At 54.0% G+C, this 16794-nt stretch overlaps 12 non-coding genes across 12 annotated transcripts; 6 read left to right on the forward strand and 6 right to left on the reverse strand.

Moving 5' to 3' along the window:
- Positions 1-1143: 1143 nt before the first annotated feature.
- Positions 1144-1215, reverse strand: trnah-gug (transfer RNA histidin (anticodon GUG)). The gene has a single exon. It is a non-coding gene; the product is annotated as a tRNA-His (tRNA).
- A 3179-nt stretch (positions 1216-4394) lies between these two features.
- Positions 4395-4467, forward strand: trnav-aac (transfer RNA valine (anticodon AAC)). Its single transcript has one exon. It is a non-coding gene; the product is annotated as a tRNA-Val (tRNA).
- A 560-nt stretch (positions 4468-5027) lies between these two features.
- Positions 5028-5099, reverse strand: trnah-gug (transfer RNA histidin (anticodon GUG)). The gene has a single exon. It is a non-coding gene; the product is annotated as a tRNA-His (tRNA).
- Positions 5100-7006: 1907 nt separating this feature from the next.
- trnad-guc (transfer RNA aspartic acid (anticodon GUC)) lies at positions 7007-7078 on the reverse strand. The gene has a single exon. It is a non-coding gene; the product is annotated as a tRNA-Asp (tRNA).
- Positions 7079-8273: 1195 nt separating this feature from the next.
- On the forward strand, positions 8274-8346 carry trnav-aac (transfer RNA valine (anticodon AAC)). The gene has a single exon. It is a non-coding gene; the product is annotated as a tRNA-Val (tRNA).
- A 560-nt stretch (positions 8347-8906) lies between these two features.
- Positions 8907-8978, reverse strand: trnah-gug (transfer RNA histidin (anticodon GUG)). Its single transcript has one exon. It is a non-coding gene; the product is annotated as a tRNA-His (tRNA).
- A 726-nt stretch (positions 8979-9704) lies between these two features.
- trnag-ccc (transfer RNA glycine (anticodon CCC)) lies at positions 9705-9777 on the forward strand. Its single transcript has one exon. It is a non-coding gene; the product is annotated as a tRNA-Gly (tRNA).
- Positions 9778-11664: 1887 nt separating this feature from the next.
- trnav-aac (transfer RNA valine (anticodon AAC)) lies at positions 11665-11737 on the forward strand. Its single transcript has one exon. It is a non-coding gene; the product is annotated as a tRNA-Val (tRNA).
- Positions 11738-12297: 560 nt separating this feature from the next.
- Positions 12298-12369, reverse strand: trnah-gug (transfer RNA histidin (anticodon GUG)). Its single transcript has one exon. It is a non-coding gene; the product is annotated as a tRNA-His (tRNA).
- A 726-nt stretch (positions 12370-13095) lies between these two features.
- trnag-ccc (transfer RNA glycine (anticodon CCC)) lies at positions 13096-13168 on the forward strand. The gene has a single exon. It is a non-coding gene; the product is annotated as a tRNA-Gly (tRNA).
- Positions 13169-15068: 1900 nt separating this feature from the next.
- On the forward strand, positions 15069-15141 carry trnav-aac (transfer RNA valine (anticodon AAC)). Its single transcript has one exon. It is a non-coding gene; the product is annotated as a tRNA-Val (tRNA).
- A 560-nt stretch (positions 15142-15701) lies between these two features.
- On the reverse strand, positions 15702-15773 carry trnah-gug (transfer RNA histidin (anticodon GUG)). The gene has a single exon. It is a non-coding gene; the product is annotated as a tRNA-His (tRNA).
- Positions 15774-16794: the final 1021 nt, after the last annotated feature.

Consider the following 16794-nt stretch of genomic DNA (forward strand, 5'->3'; position numbering starts at 1 on the left):
TGCTCCTCAGGCTGGGACAGGAGATCACACACTGTTGTAGTGTGCTCTCACAAAGCACCAGTTCTGTAGGGGTTTGGGCATTTACTGGGACAATTATTAATTGTGGCAGTAAATCACAAAATTGATTATTTTAATGGTCTTAGAATCTAACCATGCGATATAACTCAAACAACGCACACACAGGTACTAATATACGAGGCTGCATTTATTATTATATAGAATATGCATGTAAACCTAACAGATCTTATCGTAAGGGTTATCAGAATACAAAAGATATAAATTCATTCAGTTACAAAAAGTTACACATATCAAGAGGACATAAGTTCGGTATATCATTCATTTAGACCGTATCGTAATTGAACTTGTTTACAACTTCTACATTAGATACTCAAAACAAGTACATAACCTTTGGAATTAAATTGATATCAACTGGTTGGGATAACAATTGAATTCTCGAGCACTAATGCTGTGAAGTTGAATACTAACTGCCGGGGGACCCCATTTTCCACTGTTTCCGTAGTGTAGCGGCTATCACGTTCGCCTAACACGCGAAAAGTCCCCGGTTCGAGACCGGGCGGAAACAGCCTCTTGTTGCACGCTCCTGTACTTCACAGAGGTCTTGAGCGACCGGTCATTTGTTCCCAATGTATTTCCGGTGCCTTCATGCACTCTTGTACCAAACGCACGTTCCTTCTGTACGCGGAGCCGATCATTTGCAATTGGGCTGTGCCGACAGACCAGGACGAGCTCTGTCGGCTCAAAAGCAGCGCAGGACCTGCAAGAACAACAGAAAGATTAGCATCCAGTGAGCCCAAGATCTCATCAAGAATCGGCTCCAGCAACAGGGCTGGGCGCATTGTTCCATTCTCCGACCACTCTCGGTGTAAACAAGTCTCTCCTGGTCTCTGCTTGAAATGCACTTTCCTGCGTTTGCTTTGGTGTAACTGGCTTCCCCTGCATGGGCGAATGTGAAGAAGATCCTTAGTAAGTCGTTGAAGAAAACCGAGAAGAGGTCGGAGTGGCCTCTGTCGTTCATCAACGATCCAGTCAGGCAGTACTCCTCTGTAAAGCGCCGTTCGTTCACATCGATTGGCTTTTTTTTGCCTTCATTCGCGCAAGTAGTAAAAGCAGACGCCCCTATTCTGCCGTGACCCGGATTCGAACCGGGGTTGTTGCGGCCACAACGCAAAGTACTGACCACTATACGATCACGGCGAGTTACCGATACACACATGGTAGGGCGGAAAAGGCTGTGCTCTCTTCGTGTGACCTAATTCGGAAAAGTCCTGACGTTGCATTTCAACTGAGCCCCAGTATACATCGACCCTTCGACACTCTGAGTGACAACTCTCTTGCGTGTTTTCTCATATTTATGTAGTTTGCTTGCATGATGCCCGGAACAGCGGGGTTGTGTGCTCCCATATGGTCTAGCGGTTAGGATTCCTGGTTTTCACCCAGGCGGCCCGGGTTTGACTCCCGGTATGGGAACGTGTCAGTTTTGCCTCCTGCTTTCCAAAAGATCAGCACCGTGTACGAAGGAGCCGCATTAAAACCACTCGAACGTGCAAAACGCGCGAGAAGAGGGGGCGCTTGTTTCCAACCGAAGACTTCTCGCGTGTGAGACGAGCTGATCATCGCTGCAGGAGGTGGGAGGGTTACTCTGGTAGACAGGGCTGACCATCGGCAATAGGATTTATACTCTCCAAGATGATATTTGCACTTTCTGGAGAGGCGATTTTCTCCACTTCAGTAGCCCGATTTCGTCGATTGCGTGGAGAGGGCTGTAGAATGTGGCGCCGCTTTTCCTGCTCCGTCCATGACAGGCGTGCTGGTCTCTGGAGAGAGAGCACGGTCCATCAGCGCACTCCAATAAAGGCACTGGAAGCAGCTGAATCGCATTGGCGAAGCTCAGCACTGGGCCGCTGGGAAGGGTTTGCTACCGTTTCCGTAGTGTAGTGGTTATCACGTTTGCCTCACACGCGAAGAGTCCCTGGTTCGAAACTGGGCGGAAACAGACCGGCTTCTTTTGTCGCCACGCACAAAAGGGGATTGGGGATTCGCCTAGCGCTGTGATCGCACAGACCCACTCACCTCTTAGTGTGGCGGGATCTGCACAGTGCATGTCGCAGCGCATCCTGCTTTCACTCCAATGCGCGTCCTGATGTACCCCAGTCTCCCGCGTGACAGGTGGGGATAATCACCACTATACTAACGAGGAAGACATCGCTCTCTCCGACCCCCGGCATCGTGTCCCGACCCACCGTGCTGGAAGCCGACGCGTGCTGTGATTTCTTTACGGAGCACAAATGACAACCGAGGAGCCGAGAGATCATTTCAGCATTTCGCGTCTGAACAGAAAACACAAACGACCAACTCGGAATGACTTGCCTTTGACGCTTATCAAAGCGTTCTTTGTGCATCGAACAGACCCACTCACCTCTTAGTGTGGCGGGATCTGCACAGTGCATGTCGCAGCGCTTCCTGCTTTCACTTCAATGTGCTTTCTGATGTCGAGTCGTGTGCCGTGCGGAGGCTCTGAAAGCGAGAGCAATGAAAAGGTGCACGACGCTGTGAAAGAAAACAGAGAAGTGAAAGGCAGTCCTTTCTCTAAGGAGGTAAAAGAAAAGCTTTCTACTCCCCGTTGGGGAATCGAACCCCGGTCTCCCGCGTGACAGGCGGGGACACTTGCCACTATACTAACGAGGAAGACATCACACCCTTCGACCCCCGGCATCGTGTCCCGACCCACCGTGCTGGAAGCCGACGCGTGCTGTGATTTCTTTACGGAGCAGAAATGACAACCGAGGAGCCGAGAGATCATTTCAGCATTTCGAGTCTGAACAGAAAACACAAACGACCAACTCGGAATGACTTGCCTTTGACGCTTATCAAAGCGTTCTTTGTGCATCGAACAGACCCACTCACCTCTTAGTGTGGCGGGATCTGCACAGTGCATGTCGCAGCGCTTCCTGCTTTCACTTCAATGTGCTTTCTGATGTCGAGTCGTGTGCCGTGCGGAGGCTCTGAAAGCGAGAGCAATGAAAAGGTGCACGACGCTGTGAAAGAAAACAGAGAAGTGAAAGGCAATCCTTTCTCTAAGGAGGTAAAAGAAAAGCTTTCTACTCCCCCTCGGGGAATCGAATCCCGGTTTCCCGCGTGACAGGCGGGGATACTTGCCACTATACTAACGAGGAAGACATCACACCCTTCGATCCCCGGCATCGTGTCCCGACCCAGCGTGCTGGAAGGCGACGCGTGCTGTGATTCCTTTACGGAGCAGAAATGACAACCGAGGAGCCGAGAGATCATTTCAGCATTTCGCGTCTGAACGGAAAACACAAACGACCAACTCGGAATGACTTGCTTTTGACGCTTTTCAAAGCGTTCTTTGTGCACGACGACTGCGCCGCCTAGCAGATACAAATGGGTTGTACAACTCTGAACTAGCAAATGGAAGAGGGCTAAGTCCCCTCTCTTTTAGCCCAGGGTCGATCTGTCTCCCAGAATCACCAGGGCGCACGCACACACACACACCCGTGCCGTTGAAGTGCTATGCTTCATTTCTAAGGGCAACTCAACATTCACTCCTACCCCGAGAACAGAAAAGACAGCGTCCGCAGCAACAACAGCTCAGGTCTCTGCACAGGAACTAAGCTGCCCCCATCTCCTCTGCTCTGCGGCTCCTGCGGAGTGGAGTGGAGTCCTGCCTGGAGCCGTGTTTGCAGGCGGCGGCTCCCCGCGCTCTGTCTGTGCGTCGTGTCCAAGAGCTCCTGGGAGGAAGAGAGAGCCCTCCCACTCGGGTGCTTTTCCACGGTCTGTGTGAGGAGGGGCGGGTGTGTCCAGTAGCTTATCGAGCGGAAGCCTGGGGCGGCGGAGAGCTGTGATCGTGCAGACCTTGAGGTGTCACCTCTTTGTCTGCTTTCCCGCCCCCCCTCCGCCCAAGCTCTGCTCCAGAGTAGCCCGGCAACCCCTCACACCTGCACGTGTCACAACCTAAGGTGTGGTCATGAGACACCCATGGGGTGCTGTTCTGTTCTTGCTAATTGTTTCCTGCCCGTCGCAGGCAGGAGTCCATGCGAGGAAGATGCGCTGGACAGAGCTCAGAGGGCGCAGCTGGGTGGCTTTCCTTCTGAGTGACGTTCCTGCAACACTCTCCCGCTCCTCTTGGTGCGCTCATGCCGCTGGAGCAGGTGGCTGTGGGCTCTGTGCACTGCCGAAATAGCTCAGTTGGGAGAGCGTTAGACTGAAGATCTAAAGGTCCCTGGTTCGATCGCGGGTTTCGGCATTTTGTTTCATCGCGCCCTTTGTTCCTCTCTCCAGCGCCCCCTGCCTAAAGTGACGCTTCCCTTTCTCAGCCCGAAACGCAAGCGAGACACCAGCAGCGGTCCCTGCAGGTTTCCGTAGTGTAGCGGCTATCACGTTCGCCTAACACGCGAAAGGTCCCCGGTTCGAGACCGGGCGGAAACAGCCTCTTGTTGCACGCTCCTGTACTTCACAGAGGTCTTGAGCGACCGGTCATTTGTTCCCAATGTATTTCCGGTGCCTTCATGCACTCTTGTACCAAACGCACGTTCCTTCTGTACGCGGAGCCGATCATTTGCAATTGGGCTGTGCCGACAGACCAGGACGAGCTCTGTCGGCTCAAAAGCAGCGCAGGACCTGCAAGAACAACAGAAAGATTAGCATCCAGTGAGCCCAAGATCTCATCAAGAATCGGCTCCAGCAACAGGGCTGGGCGCATTGTTCCATTCTCCGACCACTCTCGGTGTAAACAAGTCCCTCCTGGTCTCTGCTTGAAATGCACTTTCCTGCGTTTGCTTTGGTGTAACTGGCTTCCCCTGCATGGGCGAATGTGAAGAAGATCCTTAGTAAGTCGTTGAAGAAAACCGAGAAGAGGTCGGAGTGGCCTCTGTCGTTCATCAACGATCCAGTCAGGCAGTACTCCTCTGTAAAGCGCCGTTCGTTCACATCGATTGGCTTTTTTTTGCCTTCATTCGCGCAAGTAGTAAAAGCAGACGCCCCTATTCTGCCGTGACCCGGATTCGAACCGGGGTTGTTGCGGCCACAACGCAAAGTACTGACCACTATACGATCACGGCGAGTTACCGATACACACATGGTAGGGCGGAAAAGGCTGTGCTCTCTTCGTGTGACCTAATTCGGAAAAGTCCTGACGTTGCATTTCAACTGAGCCCCAGTATACATCGACCCTTCGACACTCTGAGTGACAACTCTCTTGCGTGTTTTCTCATATTTATGTAGTTTGCTTGCATGATGCCCGGAACAGCGGGGTTGTGTGCTCCCATATGGTCTAGCGGTTAGGATTCCTGGTTTTCACCCAGGCGGCCCGGGTTTGACTCCCGGTATGGGAACGTGTCAGTTTTGCCTCCTGCTTTCCAAAAGATCAGCACCGTGTACGAAGGAGCCGCATTAAAACCACTCGAACGTGCAAAACGCGCGAGAAGAGGGGGCGCTTGTTTCCAACCGAAGACTTCTCGCGTGTGAGACGAGCTGATCATCGCTGCAGGAGGTGGGAGGGTTACTCTGGTAGACAGGGCTGACCTTCGGCAATAGGATTTATACTCTCCAAGATGATATTTGCACTTTCTGGAGAGGCGATTTTCTCCACTTCAGTAGCCCGATTTCGTCGATTGCGTGGAGAGGGCTGTAGAATGTGGCGCCGCTTTTCCTGCTCCGTCCATGACAGGCGTGCTGGTCTCTGGAGAGAGAGCACGGTCCATCAGCGCACTCCAATAAAGGCACTGGAAGCAGCTGAATCGCATTGGCGAAGCTCAGCACTGGGCCGCTGGGAAGGGTTTGCTACCGTTTCCGTAGTGTAGTGGTTATCACGTTTGCCTCACACGCGAAGAGTCCCTGGTTCGAAACTGGGCGGAAACAGACCGGCTTCTTTTGTCGCCACGCACAAAAGGGGATTGGGGATTCGCCTAGCGCTGTGATCGCACAGACCCACTCACCTCTTAGTGTGGCGGGATCTGCACAGTGCATGTCGCAGCGCATCCTGCTTTCACTCCAATGCGCGTCCTGATGTACCCCAGTCTCCCGCGTGACAGGTGGGGATAATCACCACTATACTAACGAGGAAGACATCGCTCTCTCCGACCCCCGGCATCGTGTCCCGACCCACCGTGCTGGAAGCCGACGCGTGCTGTGATTTCTTTACGGAGCAGAAATGACAACCGAGGAGCCGAGAGATCATTTCAGCATTTCGCGTCTGAACAGAAAACACAAACGACCAACTCGGAATGACTTGCCTTTGACGCTTATCAAAGCGTTCTTTGTGCATCGAACAGACCCACTCACCTCTTAGTGTGGCGGGATCTGCACAGTGCATGTCGCAGCGCTTCCTGCTTTCACTTCAATGTGCTTTCTGATGTCGAGTCGTGTGCCGTGCGGAGGCTCTGAAAGCGAGAGCAATGAAAAGGTGCACGACGCTGTGAAAGAAAACAGAGAAGTGAAAGGCAGTCCTTTCTCTAAGGAGGTAAAAGAAAAGCTTTCTACTCCCCGTTGGGGAATCGAACCCCGGTCTCCCGCGTGACAGGCGGGGACACTTGCCACTATACTAACGAGGAAGACATCACACCCTTCGACCCCCGGCATCGTGTCCCGACCCACCGTGCTGGAAGCCGACGCGTGCTGTGATTTCTTTACGGAGCAGAAATGACAACCGAGGAGCCGAGAGATCATTTCAGCATTTCGAGTCTGAACAGAAAACACAAACGACCAACTCGGAATGACTTGCCTTTGACGCTTATCAAAGCGTTCTTTGTGCATCGAACAGACCCACTCACCTCTTAGTGTGGCGGGATCTGCACAGTGCATGTCGCAGCGCTTCCTGCTTTCACTTCAATGTGCTTTCTGATGTCGAGTCGTGTGCCGTGCGGAGGCTCTGAAAGCGAGAGCAATGAAAAGGTGCACGACGCTGTGAAAGAAAACAGAGAAGTGAAAGGCAGTCCTTTCTCTAAGGAGGTAAAAGAAAAGCTTTCTACTCCCCGTCGGGGAATCGAACCCCGGTCTCCCGCGTGACAGGCGGGGATACTTGCCACTATACTAACGAGGAAGACATCACACCCTTCGATCCCCGGCATCGTGTCCCGACCCAGCGTGCTGGAAGCCGACGCGTGCTGTGATTCCTTTACGGAGCAGAAATGACAACCGAGGAGCCGAGAGATCATTTCAGCATTTCGCGTCTGAACGGAAAACACAAACGACCAACTCGGAATGACTTGCTTTTGACGCTTTTCAAAGCGTTCTTTGTGCACGACGACTGCGCCGCCTAGCAGATACAAATGGGTTGTACAACTCTGAACTAGCAAATGGAAGTGGGCTAAGCCCCCTCTCTTTTAGCCCAGGTTCGATCTGTCTCCCAGAATCACCAGGGCGCACGCACACACACACACCCGTGCCGTTGAAGTGCTCTGCTTCATTTCTAAGGGCAACTCAACATTCACTCCTACCCCGAGAACAGAAAAGACAGCGTCCGCAGCAACAACAGCTCAGGTCTCTGCACAGGAACTAAGCTGCCCCCATCTCCTCTGCTCTGCGGCTCCTGCGGAGTGGAGTCCTGTCTGGAGCCGTGTTTGCAGGCGGCGGCTCCCCGCGCTCTGTCTGTGCGTCGTGTCCAAGAGCTCCTGGGAGGAAGAGAGAGCCCTCCCACTCGGGGGCTTTTCCACGGTCTGTGTGAGGAGGGGCGGGTGTGTCCAGTAGCTTATCGAGCGGAAGCCTGGGGCGGCGGAGAGCTGTGATCGTGCAGACCTTGAGGTGTCACCTCTTTGTCTGCTTTCCCGCCCCCCCTCCGCCCAAGCTCTGCTCCAGAGTAGCCCGGCAACCCCTCACACCTGCACGTGTCACAACCTAAGGTGTGGTCATGAGACACCCATGGGGTGCTGTTCTGTTCTTGCTAATTGTTTCCTGCCCGTCGCAGGCAGGAGTCCATGCGAGGAAGATGCGCTGGACAGAGCTCAGAGGGCGCAGCTGGGTGGCTTTCCTTCTGAGTGACGTTCCTGCAACACTCTCCCGCTCCTCTTGGTGCGCTCATGCCGCTGGAGCAGGTGGCTGTGGGCTCTGTGCACTGCCGAAATAGCTCAGTTGGGAGCGCGTTAGACTGAAGATCTAAAGGTCCCTGGTTCGATCGCGGGTTTCGGCATTTTGTTTCATCGCGCCCTTTGTTCCTCTCTCCAGCGCCCCCTGCCTAAAGTGACGCTTCCCTTTCTCAGCCCGAAACGCAAGCGAGACACCAGCAGCGGTCCCTGCAGGTTTCCGTAGTGTAGCGGCTATCACGTTCGCCTAACACGCGAAAGGTCCCCGGTTCGAGACCGGGCGGAAACAGCCTCTTGTTGCACGCTCCTGTACTTCACAGAGGTCTTGAGCGACCGGTCATTTGTTCCCAATGTATTTCTGGTGCCTTCATGCACTCTTGTACCAAACGCACGTTCTTTCTGTACGCGGAGCCGATCATTTGCAATTGGGCTGTGCCGACAGACCAGGACGAGCTCTGTCGGCTCAAAAGCAGCGCAGGACCTGCAAGAACAACAGAAAGATTAGTATCCAGTGAGCCCAAGATCTCATCAAGAATCGGCTCCAGCAACAGGGCTGGGCGCATTGTTCCATTCTCCGACCACTCTCGGTGTAAACAAGTCTCTCCTGGTCTCTGCTTGAAATGCACTTTCCTGCGTTTGCTTTCGTGTAACTGGCTTCCCCTGCATGGGCGAATGTGAAGAAGATCCTTAGTAAGTCGTTGAAGAAAACCGAGAAGAGGTCGGAGTGGCCTCTGTCGTTCATCAACGATCCAGTCAGGCAGTACTCCTCTGTAAAGCGCCGTTCGTTCACATCGATTGGCTTTCTTTTGCCTTCATTCGCGCAAGTAGTAAAAGTAGACGCCCCTATTCTGCCGTGACCCGGATTCGAACCGGGGTTGTTGCGGCCACAACGCAAAGTACTGACCACTATACGATCACGGCGAGTTACCGATACACACATGGTAGGGCGGAAAAGGCTGTGCTCTCTTCGTGTGACCTAATTCGGAAAAGTCCTGACGTTGCATTTCAACTGAGCCCCAGTATACATCGACCCTTCGACACTCTGAGTGACAACTCTCTTGCGTGTTTTCTCATATTTATGTAGTTTGCTTGCATGATGCCCGGAACAGCGGGGTTGTGTGCTCCCATATGGTCTAGCGGTTAGGATTCCTGGTTTTCACCCAGGCGGCCCGGGTTTGACTCCCGGTATGGGAACGTGTCAGTTTTGCCTCCTGCTTTCCAAAAGATCAGCACCGTGTACGAAGGAGCCGCATTAAAACCACTCGAACGTGCAAAACGCGCGAGAAGAGGGGGCGCTTGTTTCCAACCGAAGACTTCTCGCGTGTGAGACGAGCTGATCATCGCTGCAGGAGGTGGGAGGGTTACTCTGGTAGACAGGGCTGACCTTCGGCAATAGGATTTATACTCTCCAAGATGATATTTGCACTTTCTGGAGAGGCGATTTTCTCCACTTCAGTAGCCCGATTTCGTCGATTGCGTGGAGAGGGCTGTAGAATGTGGCGCCGCTTTTCCTGCTCCGTCCATGACAGGCGTGCTGGTCTCTGGAGAGAGAGCACGGTCCATCAGCGCACTCCAATAAAGGCACTGGAAGCAGCTGAATCGCATTGGCGAAGCTCAGCACTGGGCCGCTGGGAAGGGTTTGCTACCGTTTCCGTAGTGTAGTGGTTATCACGTTTGCCTCCCACGCGAAAAGTCCCTGGTTCGAAACTGGGCGGAAACAGACCGGCTTCTTTTGTCGCCACGCACAAAAGGGGATTGGGGATTCGCCTAGCGCTGTGATCGCACAGACCCACTCACCTCTTAGTGTGGCGGGATCTGCACAGTGCATGTCGCAGCGCATCCTGCTTTCACTCCAATGCGCGTCCTGATGTACCCCAGTCTCCCGCGTGACAGGTGGGGATAATCACCACTATACTAACGAGGAAGACATCACACCCTTCGACCCCCGGCATCGTGTCCCGACCCACCGTGCTGGAAGCCGACGCGTGCTGTGATTCCTTTACGGAGCAGAAATGACAACCGAGGAGCCGAGAGATCATTTCAGCATTTCGCGTCTGAACAGAAAACACAAACGACCAACTCGGAATGACTTGCCTTTGACGCTTATCAAAGCGTTCTTTGTGCATCGAACAGACCCACTCACCTCTTAGTGTGGCGGGATCTGCACAGTGCATGTCGCAGCGCTTCCTGCTTTCACTTCAATGTGCTTTCTGATGTCGAGTCGTGTGCCGTGCGGAGGCTCTGAAAGCGAGAGCAATGAAAAGGTGCACGACGCTGTGAAAGAAAACAGAGAAGTGAAAGGCAGTCCTTTCTCTAAGGAGGTAAAAGAAAAGCTTTCGACTCCCCGTCGGGGAATCGAACCCCGGTCTCCCGCGTGACAGGCGGGGAGACTTGCCACTATACTAACGAGGAAGACATCACACCCTTCGATCCCCGGCATCGTGTCCCGACCCAGCGTGCTGGAAGGCGACGCGTGCTGTGATTCCTTTACGGAGCAGAAATGACAACCGAGGAGCCGAGAGATCATTTCAGCATTTCGCGTCTGAACGGAAAACACAAACGACCAACTCGGAATGACTTGCTTTTGACGCTTTTCAAAGCGTTCTTTGTGCACGACGACTGCGCCGCCTAGCAGATACAAATGGGTTGTACAACTCTGAACTAGCAAATGGAAGAGGGCTAAGCCCCCTCTCTTTTAGCCCAGGTTCGATCTGTCTCCCAGAATCACCAGGGCGCACGCACACACACACACCCGTGCCGTTGAAGTGCTCTGTTTCATTTCTAAGGGCAACTCAACATTCACTCCTACCCCGAGAACAGAAAAGACAGCGTCCGCAGCAACAACAGCTCAGGTCTCTGCACAGGAACTAAGCTGCCCCCATCTCCTCTGCTCTGCGGCTCCTGCGGAGTGGAGTCCTGCCTGGAGCCGTGTTTGCAGGCGGCGGCTCCCCGCGCTCTGTCTGTGCGTCGTGTCCAAGAGCTCCTGGGAGGAAGAGAGAGCCCTCCCACTCGGGGGCTTTTCCACGGTCTGTGTGAGGAGGGGCGGGTGTGTCCAGTAGCTTATCGAGCGGAAGCCTGGGGCGGCGGAGAGCTGTGATCGTGCAGACCTTGAGGTGTCACCTCTTTGTCTGCTTTCCCGCCCCCCCTCCGCCCAAGCTCTGCTCCAGAGTAGCCCGGCAACCCCTCACACCTGCACGTGTCACAACCTAAGGTGTGGTCATGAGACACCCATGGGGTGCTGTTCTGTTCTTGCTAATTGTTTCCTGCCCGTCGCAGGCAGGAGTCCATGCGAGGAAGATGCGCTGGACAGAGCTCAGAGGGCGCAGCTGGGTGGCTTTCCTTCTGAGTGACGTTCCTGCAACACTCTCCCGCTCCTCTTGGTGCGCTCATGCCGCTGGAGCAGGTGGCTGTGGGCTCTGTGCACTGCCGAAATAGCTCAGTTGGGAGAGCGTTAGACTGAAGATCTAAAGGTCCCTGGTTCGATCCCGCGTTTCGGCATTTTGTTTCATCGCGCCCTTTGTTCCTCTCTCCAGCGCCCCCTGCCTAAAGTGACGCTTCCCTTTCTCAGCCCGAAACGCAAGCGAGACACCAGCAGCGGTCCCTGCAGGTTTCCGTAGTGTAGCGGCTATCACGTTCGCCTAACACGCGAAAGGTCCCCGGTTCGAGACCGGGCGGAAACAGCCTCTTGTTGCACGCTCCTGTACTTCACAGAGGTCTTGAGCGACCGGTCATTTGTTCCCAATGTATTTCCGGTGCCTTCATGCACTCTTGTACCAAACGCACGTTCCTTCTGTACGCGGAGCCGATCATTTGCAATTGGGCTGTGCCGACAGACCAGGACGAGCTCTGTCGGCTCAAAAGCAGCGCAGGACCTGCAAGAACAACAGAAAGATTAGCATCCAGTGAGCCCAAGATCTCATCAAGAATCGGCTCCAGCAACAGGGCTGGGCGCATTGTTCCATTCTCCGACCACTCTCGGTGTAAACAAGTCCCTCCTGGTCTCTGCTTGAAATGCACTTTCCTGCGTTTGCTTTGGTGTAACTGGCTTCCCCTGCATGGGCGAATGTGAAGAAGATCCTTAGTAAGTCGTTGAAGAAAACCGAGAAGAGGTCGGAGTGGCCTCTGTCGTTCATCAACGATCCAGTCAGGCAGTACTCCTCTGTAAAGCGCCGTTCGTTCACATCGATTGGCTTTTTTTTGCCTTCATTCGCGCAAGTAGTAAAAGCAGACGCCCCTATTCTGCCGTGACCCGGATTCGAACCGGGGTTGTTGCGGCCACAACGCAAAGTACTGACCACTATACGATCACGGCGAGTTACCGATACACACATGGTAGGGCGGAAAAGGCTGTGCTCTCTTCGTGTGACCTAATTCGGAAAAGTCCTGACGTTGCATTTCAACTGAGCCCCAGTATACATCGACCCTTCGACACTCTGAGTGACAACTCTCTTGCGTGTTTTCTCATATTTATGTAGTTTGCTTGCATGATGCCCGGAAGAGCGGGGTTGTGTGCTCCCATATGGTCTAGCGGTTAGGATTCCTGGTTTTCACCCAGGCGGCCCGGGTTTGACTCCCGGTATGGGAACGTGTCAGTTTTGCCTCCTGCTTTCCAAAAGATCAGCACCGTGTACGAAGGAGCCGCATTAAAACCACTCGAACGTGCAAAACGCGCGAGAAGAGGGGGCGCTTGTTTCCAACCGAAGACTTCTCGCGTGTGAGACGAGCTGATCATCGCTGCAGGAGGTGGGAGGGTTACTCTGGTAGACAGGGCTGACCTTCGGCAATAGGATTTATACTCTCCAAGATGATATTTGCACTTTCTGGAGAGGCGATTTTCTCCACTTCAGTAGCCCGATTTCGTCGATTGCGTGGAGAGGGCTGTAGAATGTGGCGCCGCTTTTCCTGCTCCGTCCATGACAGGCGTGCTGGTCTCTGGAGAGAGAGCACGGTCCATCAGCGCACTCCAATAAAGGCACTGGAAGCAGCTGAATCGCATTGGCGAAGCTCAGCACTGGGCCGCTGGGAAGGGTTTGCTACCGTTTCCGTAGTGTAGTGGTTATCACGTTTGCCTCCCACGCGAAAAGTCCCTGGTTCGAAACTGGGCGGAAACAGACCGGCATCTTTTGTCGCCACGCACAAAAGGGGATTGGGGATTCGCCTAGCGCTGTGATCGCACAGACCCACTCACCTCTTAGTGTGGCGGGATCTGCACAGTGCATGTCGCAGCGCATCCTGCTTTAACTCCAATGCGCGTCCTGATGTACCCCAGTCTCCCGCGTGACAGGTGGGGATAATCACCACTATACTAACGAGGAAGACATCGCTCTCTCCGACCCCCGGCATCGTGTCCCGACCCACCGTGCTGGAAGCCGACGCGTGCTGTGATTTCTTTACGGAGCAGAAATGACAACCGAGGAGCCGAGAGATCATTTCAGCATTTCGCGTCTGAACAGAAAACACAAACGACCAACTCGGAATGACTTGCCTTTGACGCTTATCAAAGCGTTCTTTGTGCATCGAACAGACCCACTCACCTCTTAGTGTGGCAGGATCTGCACACTGCATGTCGCAGCGCTTCCTGCTTTCACTTCAATGTGCTTTCTGATGTCGAGTCGTGTGCCGTGCGGAGGCTCTGAAAGCGAGAGCAATGAAAAGGTGCACGACGCTGTGAAAGAAAACAGAGAAGTGAAAGGCAGTCCTTTCTCTAAGGAGGTAAAAGAAAAGCTTTCTACTCCCCGTCGGGGAATCGAACCCCGCTCTCCCGCGTGACAGGCGGGGATACTTGCCACTATACTAACGAGGAAGACATCACACACTTCGATCCCCGGTATCGTGTCCCGACCCAGCGTGCTGGAAGGCGACGCGTGCTGTGATTCCTTTACGGAGCAGAAATGACAACCGAGGAGCCGAGAGATCATTTCAGCATTTCGCGTCTGAACGGAAAACACAAACGACCAACTCGGAATGACTTGCTTTTGACGCTTTTCAAAGCGTTCTTTGTGCACGACGACTGCGCCGCCTAGCAGATACAAATGGGTTGTACAACTCTGAACTAGCAAATGGAAGTGGGCTAAGCCCCCTCTCTTTTAGCCCAGGTTCGATCTGTCTCCCAGAATCACCAGGGCGCACGCACACACACACACCCGTGCCGTTGAAGTGCTCTGCTTCATTTCTAAGGGCAACTCAACATTCACTCCTACCCCGAGAACAGAAAAGACAGCGTCCGCAGCAACAACAGCTCAGGTCTCTGCACAGGAACTAAGCTGCCCCCATCTCCTCTGCTCTGCGGCTCCTGCGGAGTGGAGTCCTGTCTGGAGCCGTGTTTGCAGGCGGCGGCTCCCCGCGCTCTGTCTGTGCGTCGTGTCCAAGAGCTCCTGGGAGGAAGAGAGAGCCCTCCCACTCGGGGGCTTTTCCACGGTCTGTGTGAGGAGGGGCGGGTGTGTCCAGTAGCTTATCGAGCGGAAGCCTGGGGCGGCGGAGAGCTGTGATCGTGCAGACCTTGAGGTGTCACCTCTTTGTCTGCTTTCCCGCCCCCCCTCCGCCCAAGCTCTGCTCCAGAGTAGCCCGGCAACCCCTCACACCTGCACGTGTCACAACCTAAGGTGTGGTCATGAGACACCCATGGGGTGCTGTTCTGTTCTTGCTAATTGTTTCCTGCCCGTCGCAGGCAGGAGTCCATGCGAGGAAGATGCGCTGGACAGAGCTCAGAGGGCGCAGCTGGGTGGCTTTCCTTCTGAGTGACGTTCCTGCAACACTCTCCCGCTCCTCTTGGTGCGCTCATGCCGCAACACAGGAAGGCTGGAGCAGGTGGCTGTGGGCTCTGTGCACTGCCGAAATAGCTCAGTTGGGAGCGCGTTAGACTGAAGATCTAAAGGTCCCTGGTTCGATCGCGGGTTTCGGCATTTTGTTTCATCGCGCCCTTTGTTCCTCTCTCCAGCGCCCCCTGCCTAAAGTGACGCTTCCCTTTCTCAGCCCGAAACGCAAGCGAGACACCAGCAGCGGTCCCTGCAGGTTTCCGTAGTGTAGCGGCTATCACGTTCGCCTAACACGCGAAAGGTCCCCGGTTCGAGACCGGGCGGAAACAGCCTCTTGTTGCACGCTCCTGTACTTCACAGAGGTCTTGAGCGACCGGTCATTTGTTCCCAATGTATTTCCGGTGCCTTCATGCACTCTTGTACCAAACGCACGTTCCTTCTGTACGCGGAGCCGATCATTTGCAATTGGGCTGTGCCGACAGACCAGGACGAGCTCTGTCGGCTCAAAAGCAGCGCAGGACCTGCAAGAACAACAGAAAGATTAGTATCCAGTGAGCCCAAGAGCTCATCAAGAATCGGCTCCAGCAACAGGGCTGGGCGCATTGTTCCATTCTCCGACCACTCTCGGTGTAAACAAGTCTCTCCTGGTCTCTGCTTGAAATGCACTTTCCTGCGTTTGCTTTGGTGTAACTGGCTTCCCCTGCATGGGCGAATGTGAAGAAGATCCTTAGTAAGTCGTTGAAGAAAACCGAGAAGAGGTCGGAGTGGCCTCTGTCGTTCATCAACGATCCAGTCAGGCAGTACTCCTCTGTAAAGCGCCGTTCGTTCACATCGATTGGCTTTCTTTTGCCTTCATTCGCGCAAGTAGTAAAAGTAGATGCCCCTATTCTGCCGTGACCCGGATTCGAACCGGGGTTGTTGCGGCCACAACGCAAAGTACTGACCACTATACGATCACGGCGAGTTACCGATACACACATGGTAGGGCGGAAAAGGCTGTGCTCTCTTCGTGTGACCTAATTCGGAAAAGTCCTGACGTTGCATTTCAACTGAGCCCCAGTATACATCGACCGTTCGACACTCTGAGTGACAACTCTCTTGCGTGTTTTCTCATATTTATGTAGTTTGCTTGCATGATGCCCGGAACAGCGGGGTTGTGTGCTCCCATATGGTCTAGCGGTTAGGATTCCTGGTTTTCACCCAGGCGGCCCGGGTTTGACTCCCGGTATGGGAACGTGTCAGTTTTGCCTCCTGCTTTCCAAAAGATCAGCACCGTGTACGAAGGAGCCGCATTAAAACCACTCGAACGTGCAAAACGCGCGAGAAGAGGGGGCGCTTGTTTCCAACCGAAGACTTCTCGCGTGTGAGACGAGCTGATCATCGCTGCAGGAGGTGGGAGGGTTACTCTGGTAGACAGGGCTGACCTTCGGCAATAGGATTTATACTCTCCAAGATGATATTTGCACTTTCTGGAGAGGCGATTTTCTCCACTTCAGTAGCCCGATTTCGTCGATTGCGTGGAGAGGGCTGTAGAATGTGGCGCCGCATTTCCTGCTCCGTCCATGACAGGCGTGCTGGTCTCTGGAGAGAGCACGGTCCATCAGCGCACTCCAATAAAGGCACTGGAAGCAGCTGAATCGCATTGGCGAAGCTCAGCACTGGGCCGCTGGAAAGGGTTTGCTACCGTTTCCGTAGTGTAGTGGTTATCACGTTTGCCTCCCACGCGAAAAGTCCCTCGTTCGAAACTGGGCGGAAACAGACCGGCTCCTTTTGTCGCCACGCACAAAAGGGGATTGGGGATTCGCCTAGCGCTGTGATCGCACAGACCCACTCACCTCTTAGTGTGGCGGGATCTGCACAGTGCATGTCGCAGCGCATCCTGCTTTCACTCCAATGCGCGTCCTGATGTACCCCAGTCTCCCGCGTGACAGGTGGGGATAATCACCACTATACTAACGAGGAAGACATCGCTCTCTCCGACC

Source organism: Atractosteus spatula, assembly GCF_055471065.1.
Source record: "Atractosteus spatula isolate fAtrSpa1 chromosome 10 unlocalized genomic scaffold, fAtrSpa1.hap1 SUPER_10_unloc_3, whole genome shotgun sequence".
Classification (NCBI taxonomy): Eukaryota; Metazoa; Chordata; class Actinopteri; order Semionotiformes; family Lepisosteidae; genus Atractosteus; species Atractosteus spatula.